Source organism: Macaca nemestrina, chromosome 9 (genome assembly GCF_043159975.1).
Source record: "Macaca nemestrina isolate mMacNem1 chromosome 9, mMacNem.hap1, whole genome shotgun sequence".
NCBI classification, from domain to species: domain Eukaryota; kingdom Metazoa; phylum Chordata; class Mammalia; order Primates; family Cercopithecidae; genus Macaca; species Macaca nemestrina.
Window position 1 is genome coordinate 132,044,680 of NC_092133.1, and position 23,550 is coordinate 132,068,229.

Below are 23,550 nucleotides of genomic sequence, written 5' to 3' on the forward strand. Positions count from 1 at the left end.
CCAGAGGCCCTGGAATGACCTAGATGGTGTTACACACAAAGCCCTCCTTTCCCCATCCCACCACTGGGATGGGAGCAAATGGCCACACTCGGGTGTACAGAGCAGCTCAAGTAACCAGGTCTTTCCGCCATTCCCCTGAAGGGGCTGGTTTTGCCAAACGCCAGAGCCACATTATGTTAATCAGTGCCCATCCCTAGACACAGGGGCTTGCAGCCTCGTCACACAAATGAGCCATGGAGATGTCTCCGACTCCTCCCCTCCCTGCCACTCACAGGCCGCCAGCTGCCGAGCCCTGCAGACTCTTCCTTTACAACGTCAGTTGTACCCACTTCCCTTCTGGTCGCACATCCAAGTTCAGGACCATTTTAGCACATGCCTACGTTATTGCCACAGCCATTGTCTTCATCTGTTTTGTGCTGCTGTACAAGAAACAAACTTACCTGGCTTGTGGTTTGGGAGGCTGGGAAATCCAAGATCCAGGGCCACATCTGCTGAAGGCCTTCCTGCTATGTCCTGCTATACCCTCACATAACGGAAGGCATCACTGGAAAGAGAGCACGAGAAAGGGCCAAACTGGCTTTTATAGTGAACCCACTCCTGCAATAACAGCGTGAAAATGTTCATCACCTCTTCCCGTCCCCGCCCCTCAACATGGCCATGCTGGGTATTAAGTTTCCAACACGTGAGCTTTGGGATACACGTTCCAACTACAGCTGCCACCTGCTGTCCTCCTTGCCTTCTCCCTCTTCTCTACACTTCTGCCGGATTCTCCAGTTGGATTAATCTTGAAACACCACTTAATTGTTACCACTCTCCCAAAAGCAGTCAACTTTAACCCATTCCCAACAGGCTTGAGAACGAAAGTTTCAGCCTATCAGTCATCACCTGCTTCCATCTGAACCCTATCTTCCTTTCTAGCCTAAGCATATTCTTTGATGCTTACTGTTTTCCTACCTCACCTTGGGGAGATTCCAGGTACTAGAGAAAGGCAGATGAATCAGACTTCCCTTCCATAGAGGAGCCCATTTGTGCACTGATGCTTCACCCAGGCAATGGATGAGAAGCTCTTTGGGACTCAGACCCAGACCTACAGAATACATTTATGGGGGTAAAGGCTGGGAGTGTGTGTTTTTAAGGAGTTCTACAAGTGATTCTGCCACATAGCGCCAACTCTAAGGGAAGACAGATACGTAACAATGTTCGGTGCCATTACAGGGGTCCAGGAGTGCCCAGGAAGGAGTGCCCATGGCTCCAGGGAGGGTTCAGAGACTTCACAGCAAAGGTGACGACTCAGCCAAGCTCTAAGATTTAAGGAGACAGCTAAACTTTTTTTTTTTTTTTTTTTTTTTGAGACAGTTGTACTGTGTCGTCCAGGCTGAAGTGCAATGGTGCGATCTTGGCTTACTACAACCTCTGCCTCCTGGGTTCAAGTGATTCTCCTGCCTCAGCCTCCCGAGTAGCTGGGACTACAGGTGCCTGCCACCATGCCCGGCTAATTTTTGTATTTTTTTTTTTTTTTTTTTGAGACAGAGTCTCGCTCTGTTGCCAGGCTGGAGTGCAGTGGCGCGATCTTGGCTCACTGCAACCTCCACCTCCCAGGTTCAAGCGATCCTCCTGCCTCAGCCTCCCAAGTAGCTGCTACAGGCATGCGTCACCACTCTCAGCTAATTTTTTTTATTTTCAGTAGAGACGGGGTTTCACCATGCTGGCCAGGATGGTCTTGATCTCTTGACCTTGTGATCCGCCTGCCTCGGCCTCCCTAAGTGCTGGGATTACAGGCGTGAGCCACTGTGCCCAGCCTAATTTTTGTATTTTTTAGCAGAGACGGGGTTTCACCATGTTGTTGGTCAGGCTGGTCTCAAACTCCTGACCTCAGGTGATCCCCCCGCCTCGGCCTCCCAAAGTGCTGCGATTACAGGCGTGAGCCACTGCACCTGGCCCATTAAACACACTCTTGAAACAACACTTTGACATCACCCACCCCTATGGGCATTCCTAACAGAGAAAAAAGAATTAACAAAGATGTGGAAATATATGCCTGCTTGAAAAATGGTGAGTGCTCAGGATAAAGCAGTGAACTCGGCTCAAGCTCAAGATACAACACAGGTTGCAAAACAGGTAGAGAGGTGCAAACGGGGGGGATGAGGTCAACTGGACCCCAGTAAATGCAGCTTTGATTTCTGAACTTTGCCTACAGGTGGGGGGCACCAAGGGAGTTTTACACCCCGCAGAGGGACAGAATCCACTTACAGTTTAGAAAGGTGACTCTGGCCATGGTCTGAAGCGTGGGCAGAACCAGGAGAAGGCCCTGAAAGCAGTGAGGCTAACTGAACACCACACACTGTTTAAAAAAGAATGAGGTTTGGCCGGGCGTGGTGGCTCAAGCCTGTAATCCCAGCACTTTGGGAGGCCGAGGCGGGTGGATCACGAGGTCAGGAGATCGAGACCATCCTGGCTAACATGGTGAAACCCCGTCTCTACTAAAAATACAAAAAAAAAAAAACTAGCCGGGCGTGGTGGCGGGCGCCTCTAGTCCCAGCTACTCGGAGGCTGAGGCGGGAGAATGGCGTGAACCTGGGAGGTGGAGCTTGCAGTGAGCTTGCAGTGTCGCGCCACTGCACTCCAGCCTGGGCGACAGAGCGAGACTCCGTCTCAAAAAAAAAAAAAAAAAAAAAAATGAGGTGGCCCCTCCATCTCTATGACATTCTGTGAGTGGAAAGAAGCAAGGGAAAGAACAGAGTGGGGGGCTGGGCGCACCGGCACTTTGGGAGGCCGAGGCGGGCGGATCACTTGACGTCAGGAGTTTGAGACCAGCCTGGCCAACATGGTGAAACCCCATCTCTACTAAAAACACAAAAAATTAGCTGGGTGTGGTGGCAGGCACCTGTAATCCTAGTTACTTGGGAGGCTGAGGCAGGAGAATCGCTTGAATGTGGGAGGCAGAAGTTGCAGTGAGCCGAGATCGCGCCATTGCACTCCAGCCTGGGTGACAGAGCAAGACTCCGGCTCAAAACAACAACAGCAACAACAACAAACCAGAATAAAGACTAAAAACCAGCCACTGACTCCATCAACAAACCAGAATAAAGACTAAAAACCAGCCACTGACTCCATCAACTAAGGTGACCTTGTGAAGGCGGGTTAGAAATCACAATACAGTGGGCTGTGCCGGGAACAGCAATCCTGGAAGCAGATGGTTAGTGGTTTCTGAATTTGGGTTGAAAAGAGAAACAGAAAAGAGAGACGAGGCAATAACTGTAGAGGAAAATGAGGTTAAAGAAAAACATTTTGGAGTCTATATATCTATATCTATTTATCCATCTATATATATGTTTGTTTGTTTGTTTTTCCTTTAAGAATAGGAGACACTTGAGCCTAGTCATGAGCTACAGGAAAAAGTTGGGGACAAGAGAAGGTAAAACCCTGGAAAGGCTGGGAGTGGTGGCTCACACCTGTAACCCTGACACTTTGGGAGGCCGATGTGGGAGGATTGCTTCAGGCCAGGAGTTCGAGACTAGCCTGGGCAACACAGAGGTACCCCCCCTCAACCCCAACTCTACCAAAAATAGCAAAATTAGCCAGGCGTGGTGCTGCGTGCCTGTATTCTCGTGAGGTGGGTGGATGGCTCGAGCCCAGGAATCTGAGGCTGTAGTGAGCTATGATTACACAACTGCACTCCGGCCTGCGTGACACAGCTGGCTATCTCTAAAACAAACAAAGCAAAACCAAATCCCAGAAACCTTCCTCTCTGGCAGTTAAACTCCATGGCCTGGCCGGAGTCTATCTAACTGTTCAAAACTGTTCCAGTGCTGGATGAAATGTAAATCACCTGTGACTGCCCACGTCCAGGGACAGGCAGGAGGAAAGGCTATCATCCTAAAAAATAACCAGAGGAATGTGGAAGACAACCAAATAGAACTTTTTAGGAAGAAAAAATTGATAACAATTAAACTTGACAGACAGGGTAAACAGAAGATCAAATATTCAAATATAGCTAGACAGAGAATGTAAGAAAGAAAAGTGATCTGAAGAAACCTATCATTGGTCCAGACTGTAGCACAGAGAGATGTGAAAACCAATGAGAGGTTAAGAGACCCAGCACAGGCTGAGAAGGGTTATGTCTACGTCTAAGGTTTGTGTTTAACTAGAGTTTCTCAGAGGGGAGGAGAGCAGATGGGGCGGAAGTAGTGTTCGAGGCCGGGTGCGGTGGCTCACGCCTGTAATGCCAGCACTTTGGGAGGCCGAGGCAGGCGAATCACTTGAGGTCAGGATTTTGAGACCACCTGGCCAACATGGTAAAACCCCATCTCTACTAAAAATACAAAAATTAGCCAGGTGTAGGCACGCCTGTAATCCCAGCTACTTGGGAGGTTGAGGCAGGAGAGTCGCTTGAACCCGGGAGGTGGAGGATGCAGTGAGCTGAGATCGTGCCACTGCGCTACAGCCTGGGCAACAGAGTGAGACTCCATCTCCAGAATGAATGAATGAATGAATGAATGAGGTAATGTTCAAGGAGACAATGGCTGAGCGTGTTTCACAACGGATGAAAGACACTGTGTGGTACAGCTTCAGTCTGAGAGTCCCCCCATCAGAACCATTCTCCGTCTTTCTCTAGCCTCACTCTCCTGGCTCAGGAGCAGGAAGGTATCAGATGGGCACCCTTGCTGTGGGGCTGCTGGTTCAGTCCAGCCAATGAGACCCCGGCATGAAAGGCAGGCTGCCAGCTCCCTGTAGGCTGGTGGGTCCTGCCGAGGACCCCAGCCTCTGCCCTTCCTCTCAGCTCCCTCCCCAGCTTCCACGGCTCCCTCCCTTTCCCCCAGGGCCCAGGGGTGCTAACAGCTACTGAGTGTTGCTGTCCTCTAGGTACCGAACCATCCTCTGCTGCTTTCCCTAACGCTGCCTATAATTTTTGTAAATAATCTATTAATTAAACTTTCCTAAATTATTCATTTCTGTGTGTATTCTCTGTATCCCGCTGACTGATAAAGACATCAATCCACAGACAGAGGAATTCTCATGAATCCCACACAGAATAAAAATTTGAAATGTACTATTAGACAATCACAATGAGACCACAGAACACCGAAAACAAGAAAAAGTTAAAAGCAGCTGCAAATCTTGAAAGCAGTCTCGAAACAGTAGCTACAAGGCTGTGGGGAAACAAGGTGCTCTGAGGCTCTGCTGGTGGGAGTGTAAACTGGCATAAGGCCTCTGGGGGCAACCGCACAAAATGTAAAATCTATTCCCACGCACCTAGCAAGTCCATTTGGGGAAATTTATCCTACTGAGAAATTGCACACACACAGGGACATATGTATTAGGTTGCTACAAAAGTCATTATGTTTTTTTCTATTATTTTCTTTTTTTTTTTGAGACGGAGTCTCGCTCTGTCGCCCAGGCTGGAGTGCAGTGGCTGGATCTCAGCTCACTGCAAGCTCCGCCTCCCGGGTTCACGCCATTCTCCTGCCTCAGCCTCCTGAGTAGCTGGGACTACAGGCGCCCGCCACCTCGCCCGGCTAGTTTTTTGTATTTTTTTAGTAGAGACGGGGTTTCACCGTGTTAGCCAGGATGGTCTTGATCTCCTGACCTCGTGATCCGCCCGTCTCGGCCTCCTGAAGTGCTGGGATTACAGGCTTGAGCCACCGCGCCCAGCCTTTTTCCATTATTTTCAATGGCAAAAGTCATGATTACTTTTGCACCAACCTTATAAGGTTACTCACTGTAGAATTGTCTGTAATAAAAAAAATCCCCAAAATAACCTAGGTGTCTAACATAAGGGGCTGGTTAAATAGAGTACATCCATGTAACTGAATACTAATCAGCTGTATGAAGAACAGGGAAGGCTGGGTGTGGTAGCTCACGCCTGTAATCCCAGCACTTTGGGAGGCCAAGGTGGGTGGCTCACTTGAGGTCAGGAGTTTGAGACCAGCCTGGCCAACATGGTGAAAGCCTGTCTCTAGTAAAAACACAAGTATTAGCCGGACGTGGTAGCTCATGACTATAATCCCAGCTACAAGAGAGGCTGGGGTGGGAGAATCGCTTGAACCCGGGAGGCAGAGGATGCAGTGAGCTGAGATCATGCCACTGCACTGCAGCCTGGGTGACAGAGCAAGACTCCGTCTCAAAAAAAAAAAAAAAAAATGAAGCTCTCCATGTACTGAGAGTAAAGATCTCTGGGTATATTACTGAGCAAAAAAATGCAAAGTCTAGGACTATATATAAAATACTATGCATTGTGTAAAACCAAGAGATTACAGATTAAGAATGTATATTTGTATTTGTTGTTGTATGCATAAGAAACTTTGGAAGGATATACAAGTCAACAACAATTGTTGTGTGTGAGGGGTAGAAGTGAATTAAGGACAAGAGTTAAATGGAGAGTTTCTAGAAATATAATATCCTTTTCTTTTTTTTTTTTTTTTTTTTTTTTTTGAGACGGAGTCTCGCTCTGTCGCCCAAGCTGGAGTGCAGTGGCCGGATCTCAGCTCACTGCAGCTCCGCCTTCCGGGTTCCCGCCATTCTCCTGCCTCAGCCTCCCGAGTAGCTGGGACTACAGGCGCCCGCCACCTCGCCCGGCTAGTTTTTTTTTGTATTTTTTAGTAGAGACGGGGTTTCACCGTGTTAGCCAGGATGGTCTCGATCTCCTGACCTCGTGATCCACCCATCTCGGCCTCCCAAAGTGCTGGGATTACAGGCTTGAGCCACCGCGCCCGGCCATATCCTTTTCTTTTTTAACCATATGAATGTATTACCTTTTGAAAAACTTAAAGATATTGTAAAAATATGCAAAGTGGCTGGGTGTAGTGGCTCATACCTGTAATCCTGGTGCTTTGGGAGGCTGAGGTGGGAGCATTTCTTGAGGTTGGGAGTTGAAGACCAGCCTGGGCAGCACAGTGAGACCTTATCTCTATAAGAAATTTTAAAACAGCCAGGCATGGCGGCACATGCCTGTAGTCCTAGCTGCTGGGGAGGCTGCGGTGGGAGGATCACCTGAGCCCAGGAGTTGGAGGTGGCAGTGAGCTGTGATCATGCCACTGGACTCCAGCCTGGGTGGCAGGGCAAAGACCCTGTCTCAAACAATCAAATGCACTCAAAGAAAAGACAGATTATTTTCAAAGAAGTGATAATTAGACTGACTTACTGAAACAGCAGCAATGGAAACAGTAATATTGCAGAAAAAAAAACCACAAAAAAACCCTCAACCTAAACCTATATGTACTATAAAAACATTCTTTTTTTTGAGATGGAGTCTCGCTCTGTCGCCCAGGCTGGAGTGCAGTGGCATGATCTTGGCTCACTGCAACCTCTGCCTCCCAGATTCAAGCGATTCCCCTGCCTCAGCCTCCTGAGTAGCTGGGATTACAGGAGCCCACCACCGCAGCGGGCTAATTTTTAAAATTAAAAAAAAAATTTTTTTTTTTTTGAGACAGAATCTCACTCTGTTGCCCAGGCTGGAGTGCGGTGGTAGGATCTCGGCTCACAGCAACCTCCGTCTCCCAGGTTCAAGCGATTCTCCTGCCTCAGCCTCCCGAGTAGCTGGGACTACAGGCATGTGCTACCATGCCCAGCTAATTTTTTTATCTTTAGTAGAGAAGGGGTTTCACCACATTGGCCAGGCTGGTCTCGAACTCTTGACCTCAGGTGATCTGCCCACCTCTGCCTCCCAAAGTGCTGGGATTACAGGCGTGAGCCACTGCACCTGGCCTATAAAAATATTTTTTCAAGAACAATGGCAAAATAGTATAGAAAATGCAAATTTCTAGAAGTTCTGTTTCATCTGAAACCAAGACAGGTTGAAAAACACACACATTGACACACATATACGTATATGTATACAAACATATATTCGTGAAAAACTGCTAAAGGTTTTAACTGCTGAAAACCTGTACCTCTGATTAAAAAAATGTTTGTGGAAAAAAGACCAAGGGAAAATGTTATAAATTTCTATATAAATAAAAACAGAGTTTTAAAAAGGCTCTATTTCAGGGAGGAAAGATGTGGACTAAATAGGCAAGTAAATGTCAACAAACACTGAGTGTATCAAACAATCCTGTTTTCTACAACAAGGCAGAGCTGAAACATGCCACAGTGACAGCACACACAGGAGGGAGGGGATCTGAGTTCTAAAGGAAGTTAAAATATTGACCAAGTTTAAAATTATATAAGCATTCATGTTAAAATTTCTAGAGAAACCACTAAAAAAACCCAGAATATCATCTAAATTACAGGAGGTGATAAATGAAAGATTAAAAAATAAATCATTCCAAAAGAAGGCAAGGATAAAAGAAAAAACAGAAGAGGACAAATAAAAAGCACAAATTATGATAAAAATCTAAATATTTGCATAATTACATTTAATGGAAAATGATCCAGTTAAAAGAAAAACATTGTCACATTGGATTTTTTTTTTTGAAATGGAGTCTTGCTCTGTTGCCAGGCTGGAGTGCAGTGGCACGATCTCAACTCACTGCAACCTCCGCCTCCTGGGTTCAAGTGATTCTCTTGCGTTAGCCTCCCAAGTAGCTGGGACTACAGGCTCACGTCACCACACCTGGCTAATTTTTTATATTTTAGTAGAGACGGGGTTTCACGTGTTGCCTCCTGAGCTCAGGCAATCCACCTGCCTCAGTGTCCCAAAATGCTGGGATTACAGGCGTGAGCCACCACGCCCAGCCTTTAGCACACCTTTCTTGGCAACTGATATATCAAGCATGAGAATATAGAAGACTTGAACAATATAATGGGAAGTTTGATCTAATCAACATTTTTTTTTTTTTTTTTTTTTTGAGACGGGAGTCTCGCTCTGTGGCCCAGGCTGAACTGCAGTGGTACCATCTTGGCTCACTGCAGCTCTGCCTCCCGGGTTCAAGGGATTCTCCTGCCTCAGCCTCCCAAGGGGCTGGGACTACAGGCGTCACCACCATGCCCGGCTGATTTTTTGTATTTTTAGTAGAGACAGGGTTTCACCTGTTAGCCAGGACGGTCTCGATCTCCTGACCTGGTGATCTGCCTGCCTCGGCCTCCCAAAGTGCTGGGATTACAGGCGTGAGCCACCCTGCCCAGCTGATCTCATTAACATTTAAAACACATTATATGCAACAGCTTCACAATACACATTCTTTCAGCCTCATGCAGAATACGTAGGAGAACAGATCATGTGGGGCCAGAAAGCAAGTCTTGGCAAATTTTAAGAGACTGGTATCAAATATACATTTGTTTATTACAGAACAATTAAATTAGAAATCAATGTACTAAAGATAACTGGAAGAACCCACGTGTGTAGGCACTAGGAATTTATACTTCTAAATAACTCTCAGAAAAAACATTGGGAATTGAGAAATACTTGTAAGTAAATAATAGAAATGCTACCTATCGAAACCTGTGGGATACAGCTGAAACATCACTGAAATGCCTGTGACATGAGGCAAGAAGGCTGAAATTTAATGAACCAAGCGTCTAACTTAAGTTAGAAAAAACCCAAGAGAATAAATGCAAAATCAACAAGAAAACAAAGAGTATGAAATTAAACAGAACAACATACAGTAGAGAAAAATAAAACAAAAAATTGTTTTTGAAAATATTAATAAAATTGACAAACTTTCAACAGAACTGAGGGGAAAAAATAGATGAATATCAGAATAAAAAGTGGGGCATAACTATAGGTGCCATAGATGTTGAAAAGGTTTTTATGAACAATTTTATGCCAGTAAATTTGAAAGCATGGATGAAGTGGACAAATTCCTGGAAGAATATCTCGTTAAAGCTTATTCAAGAATAAAATAAAAAATCTGAAGTCTTATAACCACTAATGAAAATGAATTGGCAGATAAAAATCTTTCAATAGTGAAAAGCCAATCAGAAAGTTTTGCTGGAGAGTTCTACCAAATATTCAAGGAACAAATAACTCCAACCTTACACAAACTTTTCCAGAGAAGAGAAAAAGAAGAGACAACCCCCACCATCATACATATATATATATATATATATATATATATATTTTTTTTTTTTTTTTTTTTGAGTCTTACTCTGATGCCCAGGCTGGAGTGCAGTGGTACAATCTTGGCTCACTGTAACGTCCGCCTCCCAGGTTCAAGCGATTCTCCTGCCTCAGCCTCCCAAGTCGCTGGGATTACAGGTGTGAGCTACCGCGCCTGGCTGATTTTTGTATTTTTAGTAGAGACAGGTTTCGCCATGTTGGTCAGGCTGGTCTCAAACCCCTGACCTCAGGGTGATCCACCCGCCTTGGCCTCCCAAAGTGCTATGATTATAGGCATGAGCCACCGCGCCCGGCCCCCACTATCTAATTTTGAGGCTACTAAAACCTTGACACCAAAACCCAAAGAATATATGAGAAAGAAAAAATGACAAGCCAGTCATTTAAGAATGCAGATGCAGGCCGGGCGCGGTGGCTCAAGCCTGTAATCCCAGCACTTTGGGAGGCTGAGGCGGGTGGATCACGAGGTCAGGAGATCGAGACCATCCTGGCTAACATGGTGAAACCCCGTCTCTACTAAAAATACAAAAAACTAACCGGGCGTGGTGGCGGGCGCCTGTAGTCCCAGCTACTCGGAGGCTGAGGCGGGAGAATGGCGTGAACCCGGGAGGTAGAGCTTGCAGTGAGCCGAGATCGCGCCACTGCACTCCAGCCTGGGCGACAGAGCGAGACTCCGTCTCACAAAAAAAAAAAAAAAAAAAAAAAGAATGCAGATGCAAAAAATTCCAAATAAAATTATTAGTAAACTGGGTCTATAAACCAAATAATGACAAAGAAGAGTTAATCCCAAGATTGTAAGGCTGGCATCACATTAATTTTCCAATGTGATGTACGACATTAACAGGTTAAATGAGAAAAGCCATTCAATTATCTCAACAGATGATGAAAGAAGCATTTGAGAAACTTAAAATTATGCAGAAATGTTTTTAAAACTTCACAAATTAGGAGGAATTTTTTTTTTGTTAACTAAGAGTTTTTTTTTAATGACAGCAAATGATGATGGGTGTGGGGGCTCACACCTGTAATCCCAGCACTTTGGGAGGCCAAGACAGGAGGATCACCTGAGGACAGGCTTTTGAAACCAGCCTGGCAAACATGGCGAAACCCATCTCTACTAAAAATACAAAAATTAGCCAGGCATGGAGGAGTGCGCCTGTAGTCTCAGCTACTCGGGAGGCTGAGGCAGGAGAATCGCTTGAGACTGGGAGACGGAGGTTGCAGTGAGCTGAGATTGTGGCCACTGTACTTCAGCCTGGGCAACAGAGCGAGACCTTGTCTCAAAATAAATAAATAAATAAATAAAATGAAAATGAAAATAAAGACAGCAAACACCATACTTAACGGAAAATATTAAAAACCATTTCTGTTTTCACCACTGCTATTCCATATTGTATTTTAAGTCTTTTTTTTTTTTTTTTTTTCTGAGACACAGTCTCACTCTGTTGCCCAGGCTAGAGTGCAGTGGCGTGATCTCAGCTCACTGCAACCTCTGCCTCCCGGGTTCAAGTGATTCTCCTGCCTCAGTCTCCCGAGTAGGTGGGATTACAGGTGCCCCCCACCACATCTAGCTAATTTTTGTGTTTTTAGTAGAGATGGGGTTTCGCCATGTTGCCCAGGCTGGTCTTGAACTTCTGACCTCATGATCCGCCCACCTTGGCCTCTCAAAGTGTTGGGATTACAGGCGTGAGCCACCACACCCAGCCAAGGAGTTAATATAAAGTAATAGTAAGTAAAACACAAGGCACTGGTACTAGGATAGACAGAGCAATGAAACAGACTGGAAAGTTTTATTTCTATCCTACAGAAATCGTTAGATATAAATTGTAAGTATTTTTTTTTTAATTTGTAATACGACCTAAAGAATTTATTTTTATGTAGTTGAATTTATCAATCTTTTTGTTTATAGCTTGTGTTTTTGCAAATTTAGGCCTTTCCTATTCTAAGAATATAGAATATACCTCTCGAATTTCTACTAGCATTTTTATGGTTTCATTTTTCATATTTAAATATCTGATCTGCCTTGGATTTATGTCAGTGTCACGTGTGGAGTAGAGACCTGTTCCCTGCCCTCAAGCCAAGGTTACCCGACAGCTCCAGTGCCAAGTACTGAAGGATCCATCTCTTACCACTGTTTTGAAATACTAATGTTATTTATACTAAATGTTTATATGATGTTGGTTCTATTTCTGAATTTCCTATTTTGCTCTATTAATCTTTCTATTCATTAGGACTCAAAAAATACAGGTTATAAGATGAAAATTTCAATGCATCTGTCTACATAAAAATTAAGGACACCATAGACAATATCAAGAGAAAAGCTGCCAGCTGGTAGAAGATATGTACTGTCTAACACGCATAAGGAACTGATAGCTAGAATGTAAGAAAATCTTCTAAATAAGAAACTCAGAAAAAAATAATGAACAAGGAATATGATTAGACAGTGTACAAAAAGAGGAAACCAGATGATTACGAAGTACAAGACAGATGTTCAACCTCACTAGTGAACAAAAAAAGTGCAAAATTTAAGTGAAAACTACAATTCATTTTTTCATACCTACTGAAGTGGCAAAAATTAAGACAATAACAAGTGTCAGCAAGAACATGGGGCAACCTTTGTGAACCTGCTGGGAGTGAATTCACACAACCGTTCTGTAGGGCAACTGGGCAGTACTTAGAGAAACTAAGTGTGTCCTATGAGCCACACATCCCACTGCTCAGCCTTCACTCCAGGGGAGCTCTCTACTAGGAACAAATGGAAACACTTGCCGGGATGGGTATACAGCGTTGCTTGCTGTTGAGAAGAGTTGGTGGCAGTCCAGGTTCTTCACCTACCATGAACTTTCTATAAGTAGAGATGTGGTAAATGCTTACTATGGAATACTGCACATCAGTTAGACCAGCGGGATGAGGCCATGCGCAGACCTTCAAAGCATTCAAGGAAAAGTCAGAGTTAGATTCTTAGCACAATTCTATTCATGTACATTTAAACCCCAGCGCTGTGTTTCACACGCATATCCAGGCTCACACGCCAGTGGTGAGTCTGGGGGGTGAGTGTGGGGGGGGGGGGGGAAGACCTGATTGTTCCAAAACAGATACCTGCCCGCCTCACTCACCGGAGGGCACCTGCGTGTGTCCTTCAGGCACCTGAGTCTGGCTGCCACCAACACAGAAAAGGAAGGTTTCCTGGAGGCTAAAGAAATGATTTATCAGGTCATTTTAGCACCTTGGAGCCTTTGAAAGACCCAGTATGTCAGGAGATGATACAGGCAGATAAGTTATGATTTAATGAGGGAAGAAAGGACACGGATCACCTAGAAACCCCAGGGCAATTCAGGAGGGAAGCCCAAAGACGGCAAGGGTGTAGTAACAGAAGAGGAAAAACACCGAAGGTAACCTTTTCTACCACCACAGTTCAGCTCAAAACTAACCAGGGAAAGGTTAACCCGATGCACTTTACTGAAGAATATAAGCTGGAACAAATAACATGAAGTTTCCCACATTCTATCATCAGGTTTTGCACCGAGTAAATGTGGGGGAAGGAAATCGTGTCTTGTAAGACTTGGATTCCCTACAGACAGCTTCAACCAAATCACAAGGTAATTACTGTCTCTGGTAGTTCTGAACGTGAATGGAAAAAGCATTCTCCTTAGTCAAGTCACGTAGAACCAATCTTGCTTAGCCAGTCTGTGTTACGTTTTAAAAAGAGAACTGTCCCAACTCATTGCCATTGCAAACACTTCACAAAAACAGGTCCAGGCTGGGTCTGAAGACTCAACCCCATGTGCCTGTATTGCTGCAGTTCTCCTTTATCTGAGGGGGTATGTTCCAAGAGCATCAGTGGATGCTTAAAACTGCAGACAGCACCAATCCCAACCCATCTGCCAGCAACTGGAGCTTGTTTGTGTTCACGTCTTCTACCTACAAAGGTAACTAAGCACTTGTCACACAGTGGCCATAACTTGTACAGTATGAAGTGTGACAGCGAAACTAATATACATTTCTTTTTCCTTCTGCACAACTTCACAGATAGAAGATGATGTGTTTTTGTTTTTGTTTTGAGAAGGAGTCTCGCTCTGTCGCCCAGGCTGGAGCGCAGTGGCCGGATCTCAGCTCACTGCAAGCTCCGCCTCCCGGGTTTACGCCATTCTCCTGCCTCAGCCTCCGGAGTAGCTGGGACTACAGGAGCCCGCCACCTCACCCGGCTAGTTTTTTGTATTTTTTTAGTAGAGACGGGGTTTCACCGTGTTAGCCAGGATGGTCTCGATCTCCTGACCTCGTGATCTGCCCGTCTCGGCCTCCCAAAGTGCTGGGATTACAGGCTTGAGCCACCGCGCCTGGCCAGATGATGTGTTCTTACAGTAGGTCTTAGCGACCTCAGCATTTGATTTTTTTTCTTCTCTAAGTTGAGAACTTTCACCCCTTTCAGTTAAAGGAAGCACTGGGTAGCTTCTCTTCAGCATATACAAATTGCCAGCCAGCATCATGTCTCTTCTGCTTCAGGGCCATTACTCGATAAAAGTGACTTGAACATAAGCACTGTGACATAGAGAGCTGACCTGAGAACTGAGGTGGCTACTAAGTGATGGGCAGGTGGGGACGCCGGGCAAAGGAGGATTCGCATGCAGGAGGCGATGGATCAGAACGACATTTCATCCCACTGCTCACAACGGTACACAATTTAAAACTTATGAAGGAGTTATTTCTGGAATTTTCCATCGAATATTTCTGGACCACGGTTGACTGCAAGTAACTGAAACCATGGAAAGCAAAACCGTGTGTAAGAGAGGACTTTGGTATAGGTTTATAGACTCTCCTACCCTGTCCAGACACCCACCATTAACCAGCACTTTTAAGATACAGTCAAGACAAGCACAGTTGAGGTGGGAAAGAGGTAGAAATGAGCTTCTAAAAGCCGTCCCCCTTCCTGTGTCAGGACATGCAGTAGGGCAGAGGTCAGTGAGCAACACTTCCACACTGCAGCAGGGTCGAAGTGCACATACACGCTAGGAAGGGGCTGGCGTGCACACCATGAGTTATGTGAAGATTTGTTCCAAAATAGAGAATAAACATATCTTAGGCAAGAAATTGTCTTTAAAGTTATATCCTGGTCAGGTGCTGTGGCTCACGCCTGTAATCCCAGCACTTTGGGAGGCCGAGGTGGGAGGATTACCTGAGGCCAGGAGTTCGAGACCAGCCTGGCTAACATGGTGAAACCCCGTCTCTACCAAAAATACAAAAATTAGCCAGACATGGTGGTATGAGCTTGTAATCCCAACTACTTGGGAAGCTGAGATGGGAGAATCACTTGAACCTGGAAGGTGGAGGCTGCAGTGAGCGGAGATCACACCACTGTACACCAGCCTGGCCAACAGAGCGAGACTCTGTCTCAAAAAAATAAAAAAAATTAGCCGGGCATAGTGGTGGACGCCTATAATCCCAGCTACTCGGGAGACCGAGGCAGGAGAATCACTTGAACCCAGAAGGCAGAGGTTGCAGTGAGCCAAGATCATGCCACTGCACTGCAGCCTTGGCGACAGAGCGAGACTCCATCTCTAAATAAATAAATAAATAAATAAAGTCACATCCCTAAAAATCCCTATATGGTGACTTAACAGCCAAGCCCTTTTCAAAAAGCTGTTTTCCTTGACCTTCAAGAGCACCATGAATGAGAGCGTGTCACAGTGGGAAGTCTTTCTGAATCACCCTGCTCATTACCATGAGTGGGCTTCTTCATACGGGTAAGTGGTGGGTGAAAATAAAGATCGTAAACACAAAACAGCCATTGTTGGCCCTAATGCTAGTGGCTCTTGACAACACTCATCCATGTGAACAGGCATCAGTGTCTTTTATGTGACAGGCACTTCGCTTTGATTTTACTCAAACGAAGAAGAGAGTCCTGCTTTTTCATCGTTTCTATCTGGTTCTGTGTTACTTCCGATTTTTATGTAACTGTGTATTAACAAAAATGAGTTTTATAATAAGAAACGTACTAGAAGAGGAAGCAATGAATGATGTCAAGACTCTTCTATAGTTTTTTAAACTCAATTCATAAATTAAAGGAAACGGAGTCCATACATTCTATTTTCTATTATTCCACTTAAGTAGGGCTTTAAAAAACAAACTCTTAGACTAAATTAACCATTTCCTTTTCACTCTGAAAATAATGTATAGACTACTTTCGTAAAAATAGGATTTTACCTCAGTTATCGTGACATACCCAAGAGCTCTGAGCACAGGCCTGGTTCTTTCTCTACGTTCACACACCAAACCCAATGTCCATGTCATCCCTGTCCCTGCCGCACCAAAGCTGCACATTCAAACACAAGTGCACAGAGCCGACCTCAGGCAGAGGTAAAAGGAAAAGGGGCTCCCACAGCGTTTTCTTCCTCCAAGGTCAAAAGAAACCAACACTCATATCACACCCACCTGTAAACTGCCAGATATTTCAATAACTAACATTTCTTTTCTTTTCTTTTTTTTTTTTAAAGACAGATTCTCATTCTGTTGCCCAGGCTGGAGTGCAGTGGCACGATCTTAGCTCACTGCAACTTCTGCCTCCCAGGTTCAAACGATTCTCCTGCCTCAGCCTCCCAAGTAGCTGAGACTACAGGCGCCCACCACCATGCCAGCTAATTTTTGTATTTTTAGTAAAGACAGGGTTTCACCATGTTGGCCAGGCTGGTCTCGAACTCCTGACCTCAGGTGATCCTCCCACCTCGGCCTCACAAAGTGCTGGGATTGATTACAGGGGTAAGCCACTGCGCCCCGCCTCAATAACTAACATTTCTAAAATCCCAGTTTACTCTTGATACCACAGGCCAGGCAAGGAGGCCGAGTGTTATTTATATATTTTTTTGAGAAGAAATCTTGCTCTGTCACCCAGACTGGAGTGCAACGGTGCGATCTCGGCTCACTGCAACCTCCACCACCCGGGTTCAAGTGATTCTCCTGCCTCAGCTTCCTGAGTAGCTGGGATTACAGGCACCCGCCACCACGCCCAGCTAATTTTCGTATTTTTAGTAGAGACAGGGTTTCACCAGGTTGGCCAGGCTGGTCTCGAACTCCTGACCTCAGGTGATCCACCAGCCTCAGCCTCCCAAAGTGCTGAGATTACAAGCGTGAGCCACCGCGCCCTGCCAGGTGGCCGGAGTTTTCATTTTCCTAATCTGTACTGCCAAGGAGCCGATCTGTAAGAAGGTGAGGCTTTAAAAAGTATCTCTCTAGAATCTGGCCTAGCCTTGTCTCTTCCACCTTCCTTTCCACAATTTGAACCAGGTCTCCTACGAAAGTGCTACTCACAGCTGGGCGCGGTGGCTGACGCCTGTGATCCCAGCTCTTTGGGAGGCCGAGGTGGGTGGGTCACAAGGTCAAGAGATCGAAATCATTCTGGCTAACATGGTAAAATCCCGTCTCTACTAAAAATACAAAAATTAGCTGGGCGTGGTGGCGGGTGCCTGTAATCCCAGCTACTTGGGAGCCTGAGGCAGGAGAATCGCTTGAACCCGAGAAGCAGAGGTTGCAGTGGGCTGAGATCACACCACTGCACTCCAGCCTGGGAGACGGAGCGAGACTCTGTCTCAAAAAAAAACAAAAAAAAACAAAGAGCTACTCGCTTGGGAACCCCTTCCCACTTTCTCTCTGCTGCCCTCCTCCCAGGCTTCAAAGCTCAGCTCAACTCTACCGAACCCGGTCAAGCCTTCGTGACTCCCTCATCACTGGCCTCCCCGCTGGACTCCCGCGCCTGCTGTTGATACCCACCGCTGGCTCACTCTATGTGCTATTTTTCCCATTTGGATACAATTGATCCCATAAGGTTTCTGTATATAATTCTTATTTTCCTCCATTAGATGATACACTCCTTGTAGGCAAAGCTCTTTTTTTTTTTTTGAGATGGAGTCTCACTCTTGTCACCCAGGCTGGAGTGCAATGGTGCGATCTCGGCTCACCGCAACCTCCGCCTCCCGGGTTCAAGCAATTCTCCTGCCTCAGCCTCCAGAGTAATGGGATTATAGACGCCAGCCACCACACCCGGCTAATTTTTGTATTTTGAGTAGAGATGGGGTTTCACCACGTTGGCCAGGCTGGTCTCGAATTCCTGATCTTGGCCTCCCAAAGTGCTGGGATTACAGGCGTAAGCCACCGCACCCAGCCAGCAAAGCTTTTTAATTAAAAAAATTTTTTTTGGTGATGGGGTCTCGCTATGTCACCCGGGCTGGCCTGGACCACCTGGACTGAAAACAATCCTCCTGCCTCAGCCTCCTGAGCTGGGACTACAGATGTGAGCCACTGTACCCAGCAAAGACCTGGAAAAAAAAAAAAAAAAAAGAAAAGCCACAACATTTTGTATAATACTTGTCACACAAAATACAGACTTAATCACTATTTATTACTTAACCAAAACTCATATTTAAAAAATCTAAAACCAGCCAGGCACTTTGGGAGGCTGAGGTGGGCGGATCACTTGAGGTCAGGAGTTTGAGACCAGCCTGGCCAACATGGTGAAACCCTGTCTCTACCAAAAAATACAAAAATTAGCCGGGCATGGTGGTGTGTGCCTGTAATCCCAGCTACTCAGGAGGCTGAGGCAGGAGAATGGCATGAACCTGGGATGTGGAAGATGCCCTAAGCAAAGATCTAGCCACTGCACTCCAGCCTGGGTGACAGAGTGACACCCTGTCTTAAAAACAAAACAAAACTCTAAAACCATCTTATTAAAAAAAAAGATAAGAGTACCCTAAAAACAGACCTTGGATCTAAAAGAAAAGCTTAAATACTTGAGTAGTTTCAAACATGTTAACATCGGTGTGGTTATCATCCTTCCCTTTTCACCATAATTATAGATCAAATCCTTCCAATTTAAGAGAAATTAATCTCATCCAATCTGTACATTTACATCGGGAAATGGGGCAGATGAGGGGAGTGACTTTAAACACAGCAGTAGAAAGGATGCTTAACCCAGCTTCATAAATAACAATGTATTAAAAAGCTGACATCAATACACATTACACACGCTAACCCAGTAACACCTCCCAATATTAACAGGTAATCCATGTCAATATGAATGTGTATGCATCTACAAATGTAATCCATGACCAAAATTAATCTTAAAAATGGGCCTCCACAGAAATACAGAGGCCGCAGTAAAATAAATATGAAGCACATGAAGAAGCAACTACTCTTTAGTCTGCGCTATTTCTCAATTTCAAGAAAAAAACCTTGGAAAGAAAAGAATGCTTCCAAAAATTCTCCCTAAGTAAACTAGGACTGTATCCCAGCACTGAAGATCAAAGCAAGACCCAGGTGGAAGCTGGCTGCTGGGAGCGTAGGCAGTTTTGTTTTGGAGTTTGAAAACGTTGACGCGGTCATGGTTTAGCACCCTTTTCATATGACTCTGCTTTTCCTCCGAATTGGGATTTCCCTTACTTCTGAAATGCCTTACGTAAGAACTTAGAACCTTAAACACAGATTTTAAAAGGCTAGTAATTCTACTTCCTGGAAGAATAATCATGCTTTCACTTAGTGTTGTTTTTTTTTTTAAAGTTCTTTCTGAACAATGTACAGAAACAAGGTTGATTTCAAACTGTCTCTGTTGTGAATAGTCTCAGCTGTGTTCATAGGAGCAGTGATTTACTCGCAGCCACACATCACATGGAAGTAATTGATTCGCCCACACTTAAAGCAAACAAGTTCACCAGGTCGCCTTACCTAGAGAGGCTGGGTTAACAGGCCCTGAGGGAAGAAGTTTCCTACCGCCAGTTCACCATCACTGAAAAAGATACCAAAACCAGAGTCTCCTCAAGTAAAATCTCACCTGAACACAATCTTGACCAGATGTCTGATTGGGTCCTAGTAACAAAAAGGAATGACCCAGAACGCAGGAGAGGGGAGGTCAACCAGAGCAAAGTCTAGCTGGGGGAACAGTTTTAGCTGACGCAATGTTTGCAAACTGCTATCAATCTCCAAGGTTTTGGAAAATAATGAAAATTGAAAAAAGAAATGTTTGTGAAGAGAGACACTGCACATTTTTACTCAGTACATTTTTGAAAAATGGACAGTTGGTATGTCTATTACGTTTCTGGATTCCTGAGAAAATTATTTATGGACAGAAGAAAATTCCAGTTGAAGTTATTCTTCTTTTGTGACACAAGCTTGTGTGCTTTGTCTTTATTTGCTTAGCAAATATTACCGAGCACCCAACATGTGCTTCACTAATGAGATAAATGTAGTACTTCTTGCTAGGAAGGAATTGTTACACCTTATTGTTTTGCAGGGTTCTATAGTGCTCTCCCAACACCCCCACCCCAAGAGGCTCAAAATTCTTGGCTGAATTTTTCATCCATGCTCCCAGTGAAAAGAAAGCTGGCTTAGAGCATGTTCATTTAGCACTGGTATTTGTAACACCTGGTTAGACTGGCAGCCGTGGTCTGATTTACATATCTTATCTCAAGTTGAACAGATTTAAATCCACAACAGGGTGGAACAAGCTCACACAAGACCTCCTGCTGGGAATCCAACGCATGAAACTTTTAACCTCATCTGCCAAAGTCCCTTTGCGAGCCGGAGGATGGATGATGTCAGTAAGGTAAGGCGAGTAACAACCTCCTCCCTGCGAAGGAGCTAGAGGCTGCTTCTCCCGCTCTTCCTACACCTCCGGGGAACCTGCTCGCAAATTCCTCAAGTCAGTCCAAGTCTGTCGGCACAAAGGCATTTCCCAGTTTTAACAGGCCGGGGAGAAACAAGGGGTTTTTAGCGCATTTTTAAGCAATGGGGACCACCAAATGTTTGTTGAAAAACCTGGAAGACTCCAACTAACAGTTTCCATGTTACTATTTTCAGAAGTCCAAGGAATGCCTATGAACCTCTCTCAGAGAAATCAGGGCGCCTTTAAGTAGCTCAAGGGTAGCGTCTGCTATGGAAAACAGATGGAGATGTCTCAGGGACTAAATAGTAGAGTCAAATAGTAGAGTCTGCTACAGAAAACAAATGGAGATTTCTCAGGGACTAAACCTAGAACTACCACTGGACCCAGCAATCTCACTGCTGGTTATCTACCTACAGGGAGAGAAATGATTACATCAAAAGACACCTGCACTTGCACCTTTACCGTGGCGCTGTTCGCACTTGCACCTTTACCGTGGCGCTGTTCGCACTTGCACCTTTACCGCGGCGCTATTCACAGTAACCATCACGGAATCAATCTAGCAGTCCATCGAGAGACGACAGGATAAAGAAAATGTGATATATAAACACCATGGACGACTACTCAGCCATAAAAATGAATGCAATCATGTCTTTTGCAGCAACATGGATGGAACTGAAGGCATTATCCTAAGTGAAAGTCTAACTCTGAAAGTCAAACGCTGCATGTTCTCACAAGTGGGAACTAAATGATGGGCCCACATAAATCCACAGAGTGAAATAGTGGACACGGGAGCCTCCAAAAGGTGGGAAGGTCCATGGAGGGGGATAGGAGGGCTGAAAAACTGCTTATTGCGGCTGGCACAGTGGCTCACATCTGTAATCCCAGCACTTTGGGAGGCTGAGGTAGGGGGATCACTTGAGCTCAGGAGTTCGAGGCCAACATGGCAAAACCCTGTTTCTACTAAAATGCGAAAATTAGCCAGGCATGGAGGCACATGCCTGTAGTCCCAGATACTCCAGAGGCTGAGGTGGGAGAACTGCTTGAGCCCAGGAGGTGAAGGCTGCAGTGAGCCAAGATCACGCCACTGCACTCCAGCCGGGTGACAGAGCGAGACTCGGTTAAAAAGAAAAAAAAAAAAAATCAGGAGTCAAGAAAAATAAAGAAAATTAACAGAGCAGACTCACCTCATGTACATTTTGGTGCCATCTCATTCTTAAAGTGATATTGCTGGCATTAGCAGGAGCTCATGCAACAAATTCATTGGTTACCTAGTGTAGATGGAGGGCAATTCGTGGCATATGAAGAAACTGAGGTACAGCACCTCTAAGTCAGTTTGGCAAGTCTGACAGAGCTGGTTCTAGTTTTCTACTCTAGCACAATACTTTATTTATTTATTTATTTTTGAGACAGAGTCTTGGTCTGTCTTCTAGGCTAGAGTGCAGTGGCACCATCTCAGCTCACTGCAGCCTCAACCTCCTGGGCTCAAGCAATTCTCCTGCCTCAGCCTCCTGCATAGCTGGGTCTACAGGTACACACTACCACACCTGGCTAATTCTTACATTTTTTGTAGATGGGGGTCTCCCTATATCGCCCAGGCTGGTCTCAAACTCCTGGGTTCAAGCAGTCCTCCCACCTTGGCCTCCCAAAGTGTTGGGATTACAGGCATGATCTAGCATGCCCGGGTATGTAATACTTTTAAAAAACTTTTTTTTTTTGCACCTAAAATTCAATTCAACAATTGACATGCCTGGTGTCTTCCCCTTGTTCATACCATCTTATATCTTCCTATTTCTATGCTGCCTTCCTCAGTCCTAACATCCTGTTCAACTTCAAGTTAATCCCTCCATGTGTAAATGTCTCCTCCACGGGAGAGCAGAGAAACAAGATCTACCACTGCAACCTACTCAGAAACCTTCGCTGGCCCATGCCCCCAAATGGAAGGCTAATCCCTTTTAGCGTAATAACTGACTCCTCAATTCTACCGTGTTGGCCTAAATTCTCCCCTATGCTGCCCTTGTCGGCCCAGCTCAAATGCTACGTTCTCAGCTGGTGGTTCTGACACCCCTGACAGACTCTCTCTGTGCTCTGCTCCCAAAACACCTGTGGGTCTCTGTTATCAATTCATATTAGACAGTGAATGTCTCCTTTCCCCAAGCAAAGCTTCATGGGAGCAGGGTCCACGCTGCCTTAGTCACCTCTGTATTCCCAGCGTGTTAGGAACTCAAATCTTCACTACAACTCTTAACATTCTCTGCATGTTTGTTCGTTTATTTTGGAGACAGAGTCTCGCTGTGTTGTCCAGGCTGGAGTGCAGTGGTGCGCTCTCAGCTCACTGCAACCTCTGCCTCCCGAGTTCAAGTGATTCTCCTGCTTTAGCCTCCCAGGTAGCTGGAATTACAGGCACGCACCACCGTGCCCAGCTAATCTTTTGTATTTTTAGTAGAGATGGGGTTTCACCACGTTGACCAGGGTGGTCTAGAACTCCTGACCTCAGGTGATCCACTCGTCTTGGCCTCCCAAACTGCTGGGATTACAGGTGTGAGCCACTGTGCCCGGCCAAAATGCTCTGAATATTTATAGAAAATGCCAAATGCACCATTTTTAGAGGCAGCATTAGACTCAACTCAACTGTTTATAGTCTAGTACAAAAGAGTATAGACATATTCTTTTTTCCACACAGAGAGTTCCTTTAAGTAATATGTGCAAACTAAATGGTTTGAAATACGCTCAGAATCAGGTTTGTAAAGGAAAGCTATGGTGAATCTCCAGTTTCAAGGTCTGAGAAGGGCCTGAGAAGTCATTCAGTCTTACCCCAAATTTTACAGACCAGGAGACCGAGTTTCAGAAGGGTGAAGGGTGAACCTTGAGGCCACACAGCTATCGGGGGCTGAAACCTGATGCAGATTCCCTAAAT

At 45.3% G+C, this 23,550-nt stretch overlaps 1 protein-coding gene and 1 long non-coding RNA gene across 4 annotated transcripts in view; one reads left to right on the forward strand and one right to left on the reverse strand.

Moving 5' to 3' along the window:
- Positions 1–23,550, reverse strand: part of LOC105490608 (proline and serine rich 2) — a 50,881-nt gene that overhangs the window by 22,604 nt on the left and 4,727 nt on the right. The window contains exons 1-2 of one of the 3 annotated variants that reach the window (XM_071070492.1): positions 17,753–17,866; positions 441–544 (exon numbers count right to left, since the gene is read on the reverse strand). The exons of 1 other annotated variant lie outside the window; for it this stretch is intronic. The gene's annotated coding sequence lies outside the window, so the exon portion shown is untranslated. Of the gene's footprint in view, positions 1–440; positions 545–17,752; positions 17,867–19,699; positions 22,057–23,550 lie in introns of those variants that run through there. One more of the 3 variants, XM_011756401.2, reaches the window with a different exon arrangement.
- LOC139356418 (uncharacterized) lies at positions 13,250–14,616 on the forward strand. The gene is made up of 3 exons (XR_011608270.1): positions 13,250–13,383; positions 13,506–13,590; positions 14,495–14,616. It is a non-coding gene; the product is annotated as an uncharacterized lncRNA (long non-coding RNA).